This window comes from Oryzias latipes, chromosome 18, assembly GCF_053564925.1.
Source record: "Oryzias latipes strain Hd-rR chromosome 18, Olatipes_Hd-rR_3.1".
NCBI lineage: Eukaryota > Metazoa > Chordata > Actinopteri > Beloniformes > Adrianichthyidae > Oryzias > Oryzias latipes.
In genome coordinates, this window is record NC_136254.1 from 34,551,767 (window position 1) to 34,567,365 (window position 15,599).

The 15,599-nt window shown below is 42.9% G+C and overlaps 1 long non-coding RNA gene across 1 annotated transcript; it reads left to right on the forward strand.

Annotated features, from left to right (window-relative positions):
- The first annotated feature begins 13,109 nt into the window (after positions 1-13,109).
- On the forward strand, positions 13,110-15,236 carry LOC144987257 (uncharacterized). Its single transcript, XR_013651130.1, has 2 exons — positions 13,110-13,962; positions 14,152-15,236. It is a non-coding gene; the product is annotated as an uncharacterized LOC144987257 (long non-coding RNA).
- The last annotated feature ends 363 nt before the right edge of the window (positions 15,237-15,599 follow it).

Below are 15,599 nucleotides of genomic sequence, written 5' to 3' on the forward strand. Positions count from 1 at the left end.
AAGATACTCAACAGCTCTCAAAAGTGTTGTTCCCATGATGCTAGAATCTTTTCTTGCCAGTGAAAATGTAATATATGAGTCAATGGTTGAAGCTGAACGAAACACTATGAACATATTAAGAATGTGGGTATGGGTAACCCTTGTGCTATCCTAGGCACTTTAACATTGGGAGTTGGGTCATCTAGACCCACTAGACAGTGCTCTGAACCTTTTTTCTTCAATGATTTGTGATCTTCACTGGTGTCCATGGATTACATGAAATCTTTCCACCTTTATCCACCTTTGTCATGGTAGAGAGAAAACATCAATATAAGGGCCGGGTCATCTGGACCCCATAGGATAGCACAGGGGTTAACAGAAAACGTTGGTTACCAAGAAAATCCAAAAATGTACTTTTGCTACTTGTTATCAAATTTACATAGACTTGTTTGTCAATCAAGAAATAAAATGGTTGCTATGGAGCTAAACCAACAGACAAGCTGGCATTTTTAATTTATTGTTTTCTTTTAGGAATTTGTCTTGCGTAGCTCTGACCAACATAGCAAGGGAGAAAGTGGAGAGTGAGGGGCGTGTTGTAGCCACTCAGCCAGTGAGGGCAAGTCAAACAAGGGCATACAATGCTATTCGCGGCTTTAATTTTATTTATCTTTGAATTCAGATTAATATCTGGCTCATCAGTCAAAAGTGAATATAAGTACCTGACAGCTAAAATAGACACCTTGCTTTTGTGGTCTCTACAGGCAGACATATGTGATAACAGAGACAAATAAATGGTTCAATACCGAGCCCCAACGTCTTGCTCCCCAATGTGAGGGAAATAGAGAAGTACAGTTGGAGGCTGGCTTGGGGTGAGTACCATGTCCGGTTGATGATGACTTTATACCCAACTGTACCCATACCGTAAATGTATTTACGGAAAGAACGTTGTTTACTGTCTCATTCTCTCTATAAATCCGAGTACAAACTTATTTTGGCCAATGAGTCAGTTTTTGGTTCTCATCTAATTAAAAAAAGATTTGCTGTCCTCAAGGAACATGTTTTAATACAAATAAATGTTATAACCGGTTGATTGATTGATAGGGCTAATCACAATACACGTCTAAAACCTTAGAGGTTTTTCTTTTACTACAACCATCACCGTCAGCCTCTGCTAAAGCAGCCAAATGACAGTCTTCCAGCTCTGTGTAGATACAGCAGAGGCGACACCAGACTGGTGGGCATGTTGAACCAGCTTAGACTGGCCAACACCACACACCTGTTGTTTTCAGGGAGTATGAAAGACCGAGTTAGACCAACAGCAATGAGAACCCCGATGAACCACAACCAGAGCATGCTGGATATGACTGTGACGGTGTGGAAAGCTCTCTTCTTTAGCTGGTCGACCCACTCCTTCTCCCCGCCTTCCTCCGCCGGCCCTGAACGAATCAGAGCGCAGAGAACGGAGAAGTTGCAGAACATTATAATCATGATGGTAAATGCCAGAAAGCAGAACAAGGAGATGCTGAAGTAGACGCCGCTCAAGTCAAAAGATGTCCACATTGCTCCAAAACAGAGCAGCCAAATGCAGGTGATGCCAGTGTTTCTGATCTTTACCCCACGGGAGTTTTTCAGCCCCAGGTAGGTGATGGGGTGAACAACAGCCAGGTACCAATCCAAACTGGTCAAGATGTGGAAAAATGCCTCCCCATAGCTAGCAAAGAACAAAAAGTAGATTCCAACGTGTTTCATTTTCCACCTGTTGAATACTGTGCCACAAAGGTGGATTGCAAACCCAAAGCCCCAGATGAACTCCATCGCAACAAGGTGATAGGTGAAGATGTCGGAATAGCTCATTGTTTTAAAGGTTTGCTGACCTCTCCATCGATGGTGACCCACGTACAAAACAAAGGTACAAACAGGGAGGAGGAGAACGGTTTTGGCACCGGACATGCAGTTGATCATCAGGCCTCTCATGGTAGAGTTAAAGCAGTAGCCCTCAGTCATGGTTGTTGACATGTCTGCAAGGTGAAGGGTAGACCTGAAGACCAGAACACCTAGAAAGTATAGAGAAGAATATTGTTCAAAGATTCGAATCCGAATTTTTCTGTTTATATACTTAACACCATTTTAAACATGTAAGCAGTGAAATCACATGGGTGGGAACTGAAGGAATTTATATTTTTGTGGTCCTTATTTCTCTTAGGCTTTTTATCTGTAAAGAGGTTTTATTGCTGCAGCTCCAATCTCAACCCCCTTTCAGGAGAAACAGTCTTTGATCTTCTAAGGCCATTTGGTTGTAGGTCTGACATGGGCCATAAATGAACTATCTCTGGGACTGATCGTAGCTGCGGGAACAACTCCAGGCATCCGCTCACGTGTGGAGAACAAAAGCTTTATGATCTACCGAATGCATGCTGGGAAGTTCCGGCATGATCACATAGGAAGGGACCAGATGCTGTGATTTCAAGTATGGACTGAAGGAAGTAGGCAGGCTCCTCTGTCAGCCAATCTCTAGCGACCAGAGGCGGAGATTCAGCGGCCATAATGCTGCAGGAGGAGGGACTCTTACCACGTGTTTAAAAGAGCCATGCTTTGGAAAAAGCTTGGTCTCCAGACAAGCTGCATGTGAATCGGATTGTAATGTCTTACGTATTGCAGGCCTTGATTTTGGACACCCAGATCGATCTGTTTTATCTGTTTTATTTTGTTTATAGCTCTTTGTTAGGGACAATAAAACCTCTTAATTTTATTCCGTTCGCATTTTCTGGTCATTCTCCCGACATACGAACACGCATGGACGAAATCTCAAAGCGACAGATTTCTCATTTTTCTTCAGAACATACGGCTGTTATGTTTTCTGAAGAAAATGTCCAAGAAGGGACATTTCATCTTGAAAGACAAGTCATACAACTGAATAGATAACAATAATAGACTGACGTTTCACTATTGTAACACACTGATGTGTATTTAGCTTCATTAAAAACATTACGAATCTATTGTGTTAACGCAACACATGAACAATTATTTAGAAAACCATAAAGACTATGCTAAAAAAAAGTCAACTAAACTCTCTACATCACTAAAAGTCCTTAGAATTTTTAATACTCAGTTTTGCTTTGGAACAATTTCACCAAGCCAGCTATAACAATGGCACTGCTTCTTCTTCTGCATTGCTATAAGTAGAAAATACTGTTACACACACCTATGATGCCCTCTAGCGGTTCTTGGTATTTATTTATTTTTAACTGGTCCTGTCCAACAGCAGAGCAAACAGATGAGAGCTGAAGGCCTCTTATGTTGGACTAATTTTACTGTTACAACATGGGTTATGAATCTTCAGACACACACGGTGTATATTTGTATAAACCCCTTTTTTCTATTTAAGCAAAACTTTATTTATATATTGATTATATTTCTATCAGTTTTTAGTTGGACCAGACGGAAAAGAAAAGATGATAAGAAAAGGGAGGGATGTTGGGACGGGTACGCTCCCAAAATGTTACCAATATGCCTGCTGACCCAAAAAATGTTCACATACAAACATGTCAACACTTACACAAAATCACTTCATAGAAGAGAATGAACAAATTCTCATCCTGGCCAACCTGAGAGCCTCCAGAGAGGAAACTTTGCAGTTTCAAGAGAATTGTTGGAAGTCTGCTGACAAAGCTCATCGTTTCAACGGGTAAAAGAGTTTCTGTATTGAAAACTGAAGTATATAGTCCTACCTATCGATTACATGTCCATTGGTCAATTTGCATATTAAAAAAAGAATTTTGAGGATTAAAGGTGTCTGTTTGCTTCTTGTACACATCCAAGCGAGAGTAAAACCTTCAAACCTGGACAAAAGAGATTAAAATATTCTGTGTGGTTTAGAAATGACTTATTGTCCTTCAGGAGAAGCTGGAAAGGAGATTCTAGTATTTCTTTAGGTTTCTTTCATTAAGACCCCAACTCAAACGGATGAAGAAAGATTCACATGCCAACATTTGCCATCACTGGGAAGTCTATGGGGGAGTTTTTATTCACTTTTTCTTACAGAAATAACTCCCGGGATGATTTGTTTTGTAGTACTTTGAATGAGGTTAAATAAACTACCAGCAATAATGATGAACAGGTGTGACGTTGCTCCAATCCTTCATTAAGCTGTCAGTAGGGGAAAAAAATCATCAACAAACTATTCATTTGTTCTATTCACAATATTAAATCAAATTTGAATAAAAATGTTTTAATCATAAAATCAAAAACTGGAATGTTGTGTCAAACCGAAGAACACTGACCTCGTAAACGCTTCTTTTTCTCAGATAAATTTCACAAACTCCAACCGTTTCCACTTCAACGGTGCTTTGAGGTTTCAGTCTGCATAATTTTGTTAATGAAGTTTTTATATCAGTCGCTGACTTCTTTGCATGAAACAAATGCAGGAAGTCACATGACTTCTTGCATATGTAGATTATACATGTGATCTACCTCTGACATTTTAGAGACATAAATCAAATGATTTTCACCCTTTTTCGGAAGCCAAAGTATAATTTTCATCTCATATCCATGTATAAATACATGAAAAAGTCATCCTCTGATGTACCACATGCTATTCTGACACGAGCCATTTCTCATTTCCACCGTCCATGAAATATGACAGAATTCAAATGATCCTTTCATAAAGACGGATGGTTATTCAAAAGAGGCAGACAGTGAGCGCATGCAGCGAGTGCACGGCCATGCCAAGGCCGAAACTAAAACCTTTGCCCAACTGTCCTCACCGGTGGATACGGGCTGCTTACAGGTGTGAAAATGATCAAATCTTTAAGGGGCAAGGAGGTGTGAGGGCAAATATCAATGTTGTAGACCAGCCCGTAAAATCGAAATGTTCACAGTCATACAAATTTTTGATTTTTTGAGCCCCCCAAATCCTGCAGACTGTGCGAGAAGTTTGGAAGTGTTGTTCGTTTGATAAGTAAATGCGCGCCTATCATAACCCAAACAGATTTGCCTATTTTTCACCCGTAGACAACCGGTATCTAGCCATAAGACCGTTTGTGACTAAAGCTACGTACACAAGGTCATGTGATGCACATTCAAGGAAACGCATTTATGATCTGGTGTTCCCTCTGGACTGCCACTACCCAACATCAGCACAAGTACTAATAGCTGGAAGAGTCTTGGTGCGACACGTCAAAGCAGTGCAAATCTGGTGAATCTTGCTCCAGTTTTCTCTTTCTCAGCCATATTCGATATATATGAAAGACTTGTTCACTTCGGCTGATAACACACAAATATTAATGATGATATTATTCAATATCAATTTTCAAATTCTTTCATGTTTCGAAAAGAACGTTACCCGTACGCAACTACCAAATTTAAGTGCCTGATTGGTCAAAGTTGAACTGATATGACTTTTGACACAATGGATGCACATTTTGTACGTAAAGCCAGAAAACTGGCTTAAAAATGTGTAGTGCCATGTGAATGTGAGCGTTTTGAACGTTGAAGCCAGAAGAACACATGCGCTTGTTCATGTAGACTTTTCATCCATTTGAATGCTCGTCTCCAAGCACGGTGTTAATAAAGCATAATGCTTCACTAATGACTAGAGTGCAGCATAAGGACACCGTACAAGAGCGTCACTTGTATGTCTGCGTGTTACTTTCATTTGCTTCACAAATACTTCACGATACACTCACAACACGGAAGACAATAGTACGTTCCATTTTCATTACATCCTTTGAAGTGGCCATACAAGAAAGAAGGAAACTACCAGACTTACCTGTACTCCCCTCAGTTTGTGAGCGCTCCTTTCTGATGGAGAAGGCTTCCAGTAAGAAATCCAACCCTTTGGTTGGGGATCCAAAGGGTTGGAGTTCAGCACCAACACTGACCACAGCCAAGCAGATTGGATACATGGCTTCACATCAAAAACATCATTTATTATTGTTTAAAATCCACCAATAATATCATGAACGACAGACTGGGTTCAGATTTAGAAAAAGTCACAAACACAACAAGGTATTACAAATACAGACTGCCTCACTGCACACTAATCAGATAGTTACCTTTCCTAAGGTTTAATATTGCTTTCAATCTAATGTCATCTGTTTCTGAATTCTAACAGTAAGGACAAAAAGAAAACGCTGAACAAAAAATGCCTGTATGATAAAAACAAATGTTGATCACAGAACTCAGTTATCCATTGTTAGCAAATGTGAACACATTTCAAACATACGGTTTGTTATGATTGTACACGAAAACTAGTACTTTTTCTTCAAAGCGTAAACAGTTTTTTGACTGGGAATACTCTCTAAAATGTAAAACTGCAAAAATGCTGATTGAACTACATAAGACAATAATAATGAATTATAATAAATGAATAAGAAAAAACACTTAACTAGTTTTAGAGATTGTTGTGTAGATTATTCCGTACCTGAACTGAAGGACCAGATTGTTTTCACAATTCCTTTTTTTTAATGTACATTTGAGCAAAAATGTCACTACTGCAGCATACTCAAAAACTTTGCATGTTCTTAGTATCCAGTGAAAACATTTTGGGTGTAGTGAACAATAACCCCGCCCAAAATGATGACATCACAGCAGGAGGAGATGTCAAAAAAATAAATGAATGGAGCCAAGATCTCTTATGGGGACCAAACAATATTTGAAAATCCACTAATGAAATCCAAACACACTTGTCAGAGATATCCAAAGGAAGTTTTATTATGGGATGGCCACAGGACCTTTGGCTTTGTGACCATTTTTTGCCAAAATGTAAAATTTGGGTATTATGGATTTTTTTAATACTTTTGAATTTTCTTTAGCGATTTTCACAAAATTGTACGCACATGCCAGATGGTCGAGTCTACAACCACGACCAAAGTTTCATAGACTTTTGGAAAGAGGCCGCCATCTAAAATTATTTTGAATAATTAATAATTCAAAATAATTATTTGTTTATTTCGTTTTGGGGGTGGGGGCCTGGGCTTGCTCCGGGGGGGGCCGGCGCTTTCTGGCTCCCCTCTCTCTGTGTGGGGGTGGTGGTGCTGGGCCTGGGGTGTCTGCGCCTCCGGGGGTGGGGCCCCGGGGCTGGGTGGGCCTGGCCCCCTTGCTGGGGGGGGGGGGGGCGGGGGACGGCTGTTTGACCACCGGGGGACAGTCTATCATCTGTCCCCAACTTACCCCCTTCCTCATATAACCTCATAATAGGGTGAGGGGGTGGGGGGCTTAGCCTGCGATGAGCCTTGGGGGGGGGGGTTTACTAGGCAGTGACCCCCCTCCTGTGGTTGCCGTATGGAGTGGGCCCCCCCTCTTTCGGTTTTATTTGCACCTTAGACATGTAGGGCCCTTGGTAGGGGGGGTGCTTGGACATCACTGCCAGCAAGCAGCGGATGTCCTCCTAGCACCCTACCCGCCAATTTTAACCGCACCTTAGACATTTAGGGCCCCTTGGTGGGGAGGGTGAGGGGACGTCACTGTGAGTAATCAGGAGACGTCCCCTTAGTGCCCTACCCGCCAATTTTAACCGCACCCCCCTTAGTACACACACCCCTCCCCCCTCAATATATACATCCCAACATAAACACACACACATGCACACACACACTCTCTCAAACACACATACACGCACACACATTTTGCAAGGAAGGTGGGACCTAGGACCATCTGTCCCCTGCCTCTTCCCTGGTGGGGGGTACGGGCCCCTTTGCAACGGCGGCTGTGTCCCCGGGGTGCTGGCTTCCTGGGCCCGGCGGTGCTCTCTCCGCGCGGTGGGGGGGTTCACATTACATCTGAGCCGGGGGTGTTCGTGTCCCTGGGGGGTGGGTTCTGGTCCTTGCTCCTGAGTGCTGGGCCCCGCCAAATTTCCAACTGTGGCCGAGCCTGGTCGGGCCATATTTACAACACCCCTTGTGGGCCCTCTTTTTTCCCCGGGGTTCCCCCCTCCTGGGCGGGGGCGGCGGGCCCCTGCCTCGCTCCTCCCTGGACCAACCGTTGGCCGGGCGGATGGCTGCCTGGAGTGCGGAGTGGGTCTCCCTTGGGGGGTCCTGGCCCGTACCTGGGGTTGGGGCGGGGGGATGCCCGGAACTCCTGGGTGGTGGTGGGGTGCTCGTCTGGGGCTGTGGGCGTCCTTCTCCGGTGGGGCCCTGCGTTGGGTTCTCCCGGCGCGGCGGGGGGGCTGCTCTCCTGGTTGGGCTGGGGCGGCGCCCTCTTTCCCTCCGTGCCTCCCTGCTCTCTGGCTCTGGGGGCCTTGCGGCGGCCCTGCTGGCCCTGGCCTGGGTGGCGGGCTTGGTCGCCCGGGCGGCGGTTGTTCCCTGCCGGTTCCCGTGTGGTGTTGGGGGGAATCCGGCTGCCGCTGCTGGTGCGGTGGGGGTCTTGGGGTGGGGATGGCTGGGCACTCTCCCTCCTTCTTTTCACGTTCCACCATCCATTTTAGAAGAACATAAACACTCACCTGAGCACAGGTGTCAGCTCAACAGACTGAATGACTGAAATATTTCACACTAGTTGGTTTTAAGGCATAAGTATGCGTGTGAACACTATCTGTTTTGTGTACATGTCGACAGGTGGACATTTTTGCAACTAACAGGTGTGTTTATAACATTTGAGTGTGTGTGTGGACAGGCTCCGCCCTTTTTTTTTTTTTTTTTTGTTTTTTTTTTACATTTGAACCTTACCATAATGATTAACAACCAGTAAACTTGTTGCTTTATGCTGCTTCATGGTCTTATCCCCCTTCCCCTCCTATTATCACCCCCTACCCCCCCTCTCTCTAACGTCCCTCTTTCTTCTTCCCCTCTTTCCTTTTCCGTCCGGTCCAACACCAAAGATTTTCAGACATGTTTGAAATTAATAAATTTTGGCCTCAATTACAAAAGGGGTTTATTCAGACATACCTTTGGTTTGTCTGAAGATTAATAACCCCTCTTGTTAAAGTAAAATATGTCCAACCCAAGAGGCCCTCAGCTCTCATCTGTCTGCCTAGCTGTTGGACAGGACAAGTTAAAAAAAAAAAAATAAAAAAAAAAATAAATTAAAAAAAAAAAAAAAATAAATAAAATTATTTTGAAAATATCCACCCTCTACAAATTTAAACTCCCCCGAGGGTTTCAATGGATCCTCCTCCAACTCCTCGAGCATCAACAGGAAGCTACTTGGGAAAGAATGTTGCTTGTAAAGTTTGCAGTATTTTAAGTGTTAGTGTGGCGAGCTCACAAACGTCGCATTCCCCTGTTACTCAATTTCTATTTATACTGAAATGTTGTGAAAATTGAACACACAAAGCCTGCGTCGAGGTGAACAAAATAGTATGACATATGATATCATATTTGCAATGTGGGCGTGGTTAACAAACCATTGTCGCCAAGGAAATCGGAAAATTTACTTTTGCAAATTCTTCTAAAAATTACAATGACCTGTTTGTCACTCACAGGCGACCAAAGATTTAAATAGTTTCTATGGAGATAAAACCAAACAGAAAAGTAAATTTTTTCATGAATATGTCAAGTGCAGCTCTGACCAGGGTGGCAGAGGCAGAAGAGGAACAGTGAACCACTGAATGGAAAGAAGCAGCTGCTAAGCCAGTTCTGCAGTTCTGCAGGTCTGCTAAGCCAGGGAGATGGGGGCAGGTAACCTCTGAGGGTCATACAATGCAGCCCATGGCTTTAGTTAAGTTCAGCCTTTTCAGGCTGATTGGATCTACTGTCTGAGATGCTTCTGCAGCGCAGTTTTTCTGCTCTGCAAAGAAACATCAGAGGGGCCGCCACACTGGAGGGCAGGTTAAAGAAGCCCATGATGAGCATAACATTAATAGCATCATTTATGCTTATAACGTTTGCCTGTAAAATAATATTGGATGTGAGCATCCCCACGAACCAAAGCCAGAACACAAACGTTATCACAGCGATGGTGTGGAAAGCTCTCTGCTTTGACTGGTCAGCCCCGCCTCCCTCCCCTGGCGGTGAGCGAATGAGAACACAGAGGACTGAGATGCTGCAGAACACAGTGACAATGATGCAGACGCTTGAAAGGCTGAACATGGTGATGCTGTGGTACAGATAGGGTACTACCTTAGGTACTACAAAGAAGTTTCTGACAATGAGCCCAAAGGAGGTCAGCCAGGTGCAGGTGATGCTCAGGTTTCGTATCCGGGACCCCCGGGCGTTACGCACTCGCATGTAGGTGATGGGGTGAACGACAGCCAAGTACCACTCCACACAGATGAGGACATTGAACAGCATCTCTCCGTAGAAGGCGACATATGTAAACACTCCTACCACTTTCAGAAACACAACATTATAGACTAAACCAAAGACACTGCAGAGATAAGCAAAGAACCAGAACAGCTCCATGACTGCAAGGTTGTAGGTCAGAATGTCTGAAGGGCTGGCAGACTGGAAGGAGCGCCGGGGACGCCATCGGAGGAAACCCAGGTAGAGAACCAAGGTGCTGAGAGGCAGGAGAAGGATGGCTCTGATAATGCTGACAGCATTGAAGATGTTGGAACTAAAAAGGTCTGGATCAGAACCAGAGACGGAGGAGGAGTTCACCGATGAATTTACTGCATCCATTGCTGAAATAAAAAGAAACAACAGATATCAGGATGAAGAGAAAAAGTGGCTATATTTTGTTCTTGGTTAAAAAAAAACAAAGAAAAAGAAAAGAGTTAATCTTTGAAAATGTTTTGACCAGGAGCCTTCAGACCTTCTGCTGAAGTGGCCGTCTACCACCTCTCCCTTAAAGGAGCATGAATGATCTGTTGGGCCGAAAAACAAATGAGATCAACAGCCTGCATCATAATGAGACCGCTGGATCAGGGACAGACCTGACCAGAGGGTGGAACAAGACAGGCAGCCACAGATTGAAACCACACCTGTGTTAGATTTGAATGGTTGTCAATGGTTGCCAGGTTTCTTAGAGCCCTTAAGGTGAGAAGTTTGTTTTCTTCTGGAAGCTGTTGACATTTGTTTTTTTTTAAACTGTTACGGAAGCAAACTTGTGGAACATAAATCTCACCACTGCTGATATTGGAGGGGTTTAAAGTTTCCTCAGACCAGGAAGTAACCCAGTCTTTGTCCTTTGACTATCATGTAAGCAACCACAGTTCATCACAAGTTGGTACAGATACCAACGTGTACAGAACTACAGGTACCGTGTTTAAAAAAGTGTATTTCAAGGCTTCATTTAGGGGTATTTGTTTGTTCTTCATTTTGATGCTTAATTCTGGTCCTTTGTTTTAGTGCTATGTCAATCACTTGGATTTGCCTATGTGGGCGGGCTCATGTGAGAATGGGTGAGTCCATTAGGGTGGGCGGAGCTTAACAATGCCAAAGACAAAGTCAGTAAATGTTTGTCAGTACTTCACAGCCAACGATTTGAATTCAGCGACCTGATGGATCAGAGTGATGCGTACAACAGTCTAAAAAAAATACTGTTGTCATGGCGATGAGTGACAAAATATGTTTTTGTGAAAAGGGAGATGCAGCCCTGCAGTGCAAACTGTCAGAAATTAGGAGATAAAACATCTAAGACACATTCATGTCCTCTCTTTCACCTCCTTCCCCCTCCTTCATCACACTTCAATGTTTCTGGAAAAAATGGAAATGTTTTCTTATTGTTCAAGCACCATTCAGGAACTGGAATAGTTTCAAAAGTCCCAGTCTGGCACCAGAGAAAACCTAAATGTTACCCATCCCTTTAGATACATTTGCTTTTTTTGACTCAGCTGCTCCATTTTATTTTGTGTTGTTTTATTTTTGTTGGATTTGTCCCACTGTCCAGCGGCTTGAAGAGCCTCTGAAGCAAACAGGCTTTAAGGGGAACTTTCACAGCTTCCAAACACAAGAAACCAGCCTTTGATGAGGGGGGGGGGGGGGGGGGGGGGATGTAATAGAGCCCACTAAGTCCTGCTACAAGGCCTGTGGGAATCCTGAGTCCACTTCGACTTAACAGATCAAATTGTGTCCTGAGATATCGTCTATTGCCAGAAGAAGAAAGTCTGTTTCCAACCAAAGCAGCCCAGGTATCCAAATAAACCCCAGTACACTTGTTTAGAGAATTATAGCTAACAGATGATCAGGTTGAAGTGTATTTCCCTCAGACCTTTTGGGAACATCAATAGTTGACAGAACAATCGTACCATCTCAAAGACCAGAGGAGGAATAAAAAGCACTCACCTCTTTTCTGATCCGTCTCAGAGCTCAGGTTGAGAAATGCAAATGTTCAGCTCAGATGTGGATTATGATGGACTCAGTGTGTTAACGTGCTCCAGGCTGCACTGCCTTTTTGCATACCTATCACTTTGAATTTTGATAACTTTTCAATCAACTTCCCATCCATGCAGCCGTTTGAAAGCTCTTTGAACTCATACATTTATAAAAAATGGTTTATTTGAATGTTGATGTCAAACCTGGCATCATTTTAGAGAAACTTTCTACTTTGTTGAAAAACTTTTAGATACAGACGTTTGACATTAGTTTTTGTCTTTTTATTCCAATGCTTTGTAAATGATTCTATTTTATTGATCAGACCTCAGTTCCATTCTAACATCACCAACATCAGCACTTTTCCTTACTGGACCCCATTCTGGAGGTGTTGGTATGGACGCCTTTTTAAACCGCTGCATTTTGTGTTACTTTCTTGTATTCAACGAGGTATTTTCTTTATGTCTTATTTCTGGTGTTGACATTTGGAGCTGGAGTCCTTAATGAAATGTCATAATAAAAAGCAGTATTCCTGACCTTCATCACACCATGGTCAGCCCACACTGGTGTGAAAAGCGTTATCCATAATGGAAAAAGCCGTCCAGGGCGTGTCAGAGTGACGGCCGTGCTACCACAGCAGCACTGTGCATTTGGAACGAGCGGCTGTAAAGACAGGAGAACAAAGACTGTCAAGAAAAGAAACTTGTAAACGGTAGGTACGTTTGAATCTTTCAGTAAATTAAAAATCAAACTTTGAAGTTCAGATTTTTTCATATCTTGATGTGGTGAAGGTCACAAAGACTAAAAGAGAGGTCAAATGAGGATAATTTATCGTCAGTGGGTTAAAGTATAATTTGATGATTTTACAGTTTTGCTTTAACGTTCTGTCATCATTACATTCACATTTAGCTTTTATCTAAAGAGACCCATATATCATCATCTTATGATCTATTTTCAAAGTGTTCCCAGTGGTCGTTTAATTATCATTATGCAGTTTTTAACCAAAACCCAAAACCTGCGTCGTTTTCTGGGACATAGTTTCTGCAGAGCGGCAGGAGTTCATCAGAAATTCACCTCTGAGATGTGGGCAGTACCATTTCCAGGGAGCGACCCTGCCCCGCCCAGCAGGGAGCTTGTGGCCCATCCAGCACATTTTCTACGTCACAAAATCTTTTTTATACTACAGTTTTAAATCTGCTCCTGATTCACAATGATTTTAATACAGAAATACTCAGAAATGCTATTTCAATCCTAATTTTCTTTCACCAAAAACGCCATTTTCATTGGAGTGGGTCTTTAAACACGATTACATAAACTGACCTGGGGTCCCATGTCTCTTTTTATAAGTCAATTACTTGGATTCTCTTTCTGCTTGTCAGAAGTCAGTCCTCTGTCTCCCCCTCTGGTCACCAGCAGGAACTGTCTCCAGAGTTCTAGATACACTACAGCTCCCAGCAACCCCAGCACACACTTCCTGGATGCCGCACACCTGACTCTCATTCATTCAATCAACCACAGCAAACTTAAGCTCTGCACTGAGTGAAGCTCAGTGTGAAGTGTTGTTTGGTTCTTGGTTCTGCCTGTTCTTGTGACACTGCTCATCTAAATGGCTTTCAGCTCCCCTTTATTGGTGGATGGTCAACAAAAATAATAGTCTGCATTAATAAGCTTGGTTTAATGCAAGTTGTTAGTTGTGAATATGGATTAAAAAGTGTAAACTTACATGTCTTTATTCATAAAACATGGAAGAAAAAAAACCCACAAGCCCTGTTGTTGCTCAACATTTCCACATCAAGTACATCAATCACTTTGCTTTTATTTTGAAAAGTACTGTGTGCTGCTTTTGCATCAATTTTTTTTTATTTTAATTTAGTTCTGATAGAAGAAATAAGAGGAAGTTACAGTTGATTGTGTGAAAGGTAGATAAAAGGGAAAATGAATGAAGCCTGAAGTTTTAATCCTCTGTGCTTCTGTTTCCATTCAGATAAACCAACAACATGCCTCTGAACCTCTCATCCAACTCCACTGACCCTCTGCTCTTCCACTGCTCCAACGTCTACACTGCCTTCAATGCATTTAAAGGCCTCCTCATCCTCCCCTTTTCCACCTACATCCTCCTTCTCGGTACCCAGCAATGGTGGCAGCGGTGCTCCTTCAAAGCAGAAAGCCACTGTGACGTGTTTGCTTACCACCTTGCTGCCATAGAGATGTTCTTAGGACCGGGGCTGGTCTGCTACTTTTACGCCATTTACACGGATAAGAAGGAAACAGTCTTGTTTGGATACATTGCTTTTAGTTTCACCTTCTATGGGGAGTTGTTTTTCCATATGTTGACCTGTGTAGAGCAGTACCTGGCTGTGGTCCATCCCATAACCTACAGAGGTCTGAGAAACGCCCGCGGGGTCTGGATCAGGAACGTCAGCATCGGCTGTGTTTGGATGGTCTGTTTTATGCTGATTAGTCTACAACTAGTACAGCAACTGTTTCATGGAACATTCCTCTACATAAATAACACACTGTTGTCCCTTGTTATTGTCTACACAATTGTAGCATCTTTGTGTAGCATCTCTGTTCTCTGTGCTCTGATTGGTTCAGGACCAGGAGAAGGGAGTGGAGAAAAGAAACAGATCAATCAATCAAAGCTGAGAGCTTTCAGGACCATCATGGCCGTAACCGGAGTTCTGTGGTTTTGGCTCATTGGACTCATTTTTTCAACCATTTTGCCACAGTTTGTGTATCTGGATGCAGGTACTTCCTGTTTAGTGGTTGTAGGGGCGCGATTCTGCAACCTGCCCAGTTGTTTGGTGTCCCCTCTGCTGTTTCTCCACAGAGTAGGAAAGCTGTCGTGTAGCTACACTTCAGCCTGAGTTCCACTGCTCCGTCTGCATTGTGTCTCTGTTTTGTTGTGTATCTGTTACGTTGACACAAATGTTTTTGTCTGACATTTGTCCCTCCACAACTCAAGTGTTACGCGTGGGTTCTATTTCCAGGCGTGGTCGTGTCAAATTCAGGGCAAAATTTCCGTGTTTCAAGATGAAAAAATAAAAAAACCTCATATACAATATCAAACTGAAACTCTACAGAATTCTGTTTTATTTCTAAGGTGACGTGCCCACATGGACGTTAACGCCGCGGACAGCACCGCTGTCCTTTTTTTGCCATGCGCAGCACAAATTCTATCGTGGAAGTACAAAAACATAACATCCTTTATGACACAAAGCATGCATTTTTACAAGGACTCTGTGTTGGATGAACGTCTCTCAATGGTTTCAACTATTTATAACTTGTAGTGTTTTGTTGTGTAAAAACTGAAGAAGATGGTACTTTCTTCTGTCCATTATTACTATTGGAGAGTTTTTATTTGATTTAGTCTTCAACTTAGGAGGAAGTTTTTTGTAAGACTATTTTCTCAGAATTGTGTAAATAGGATCA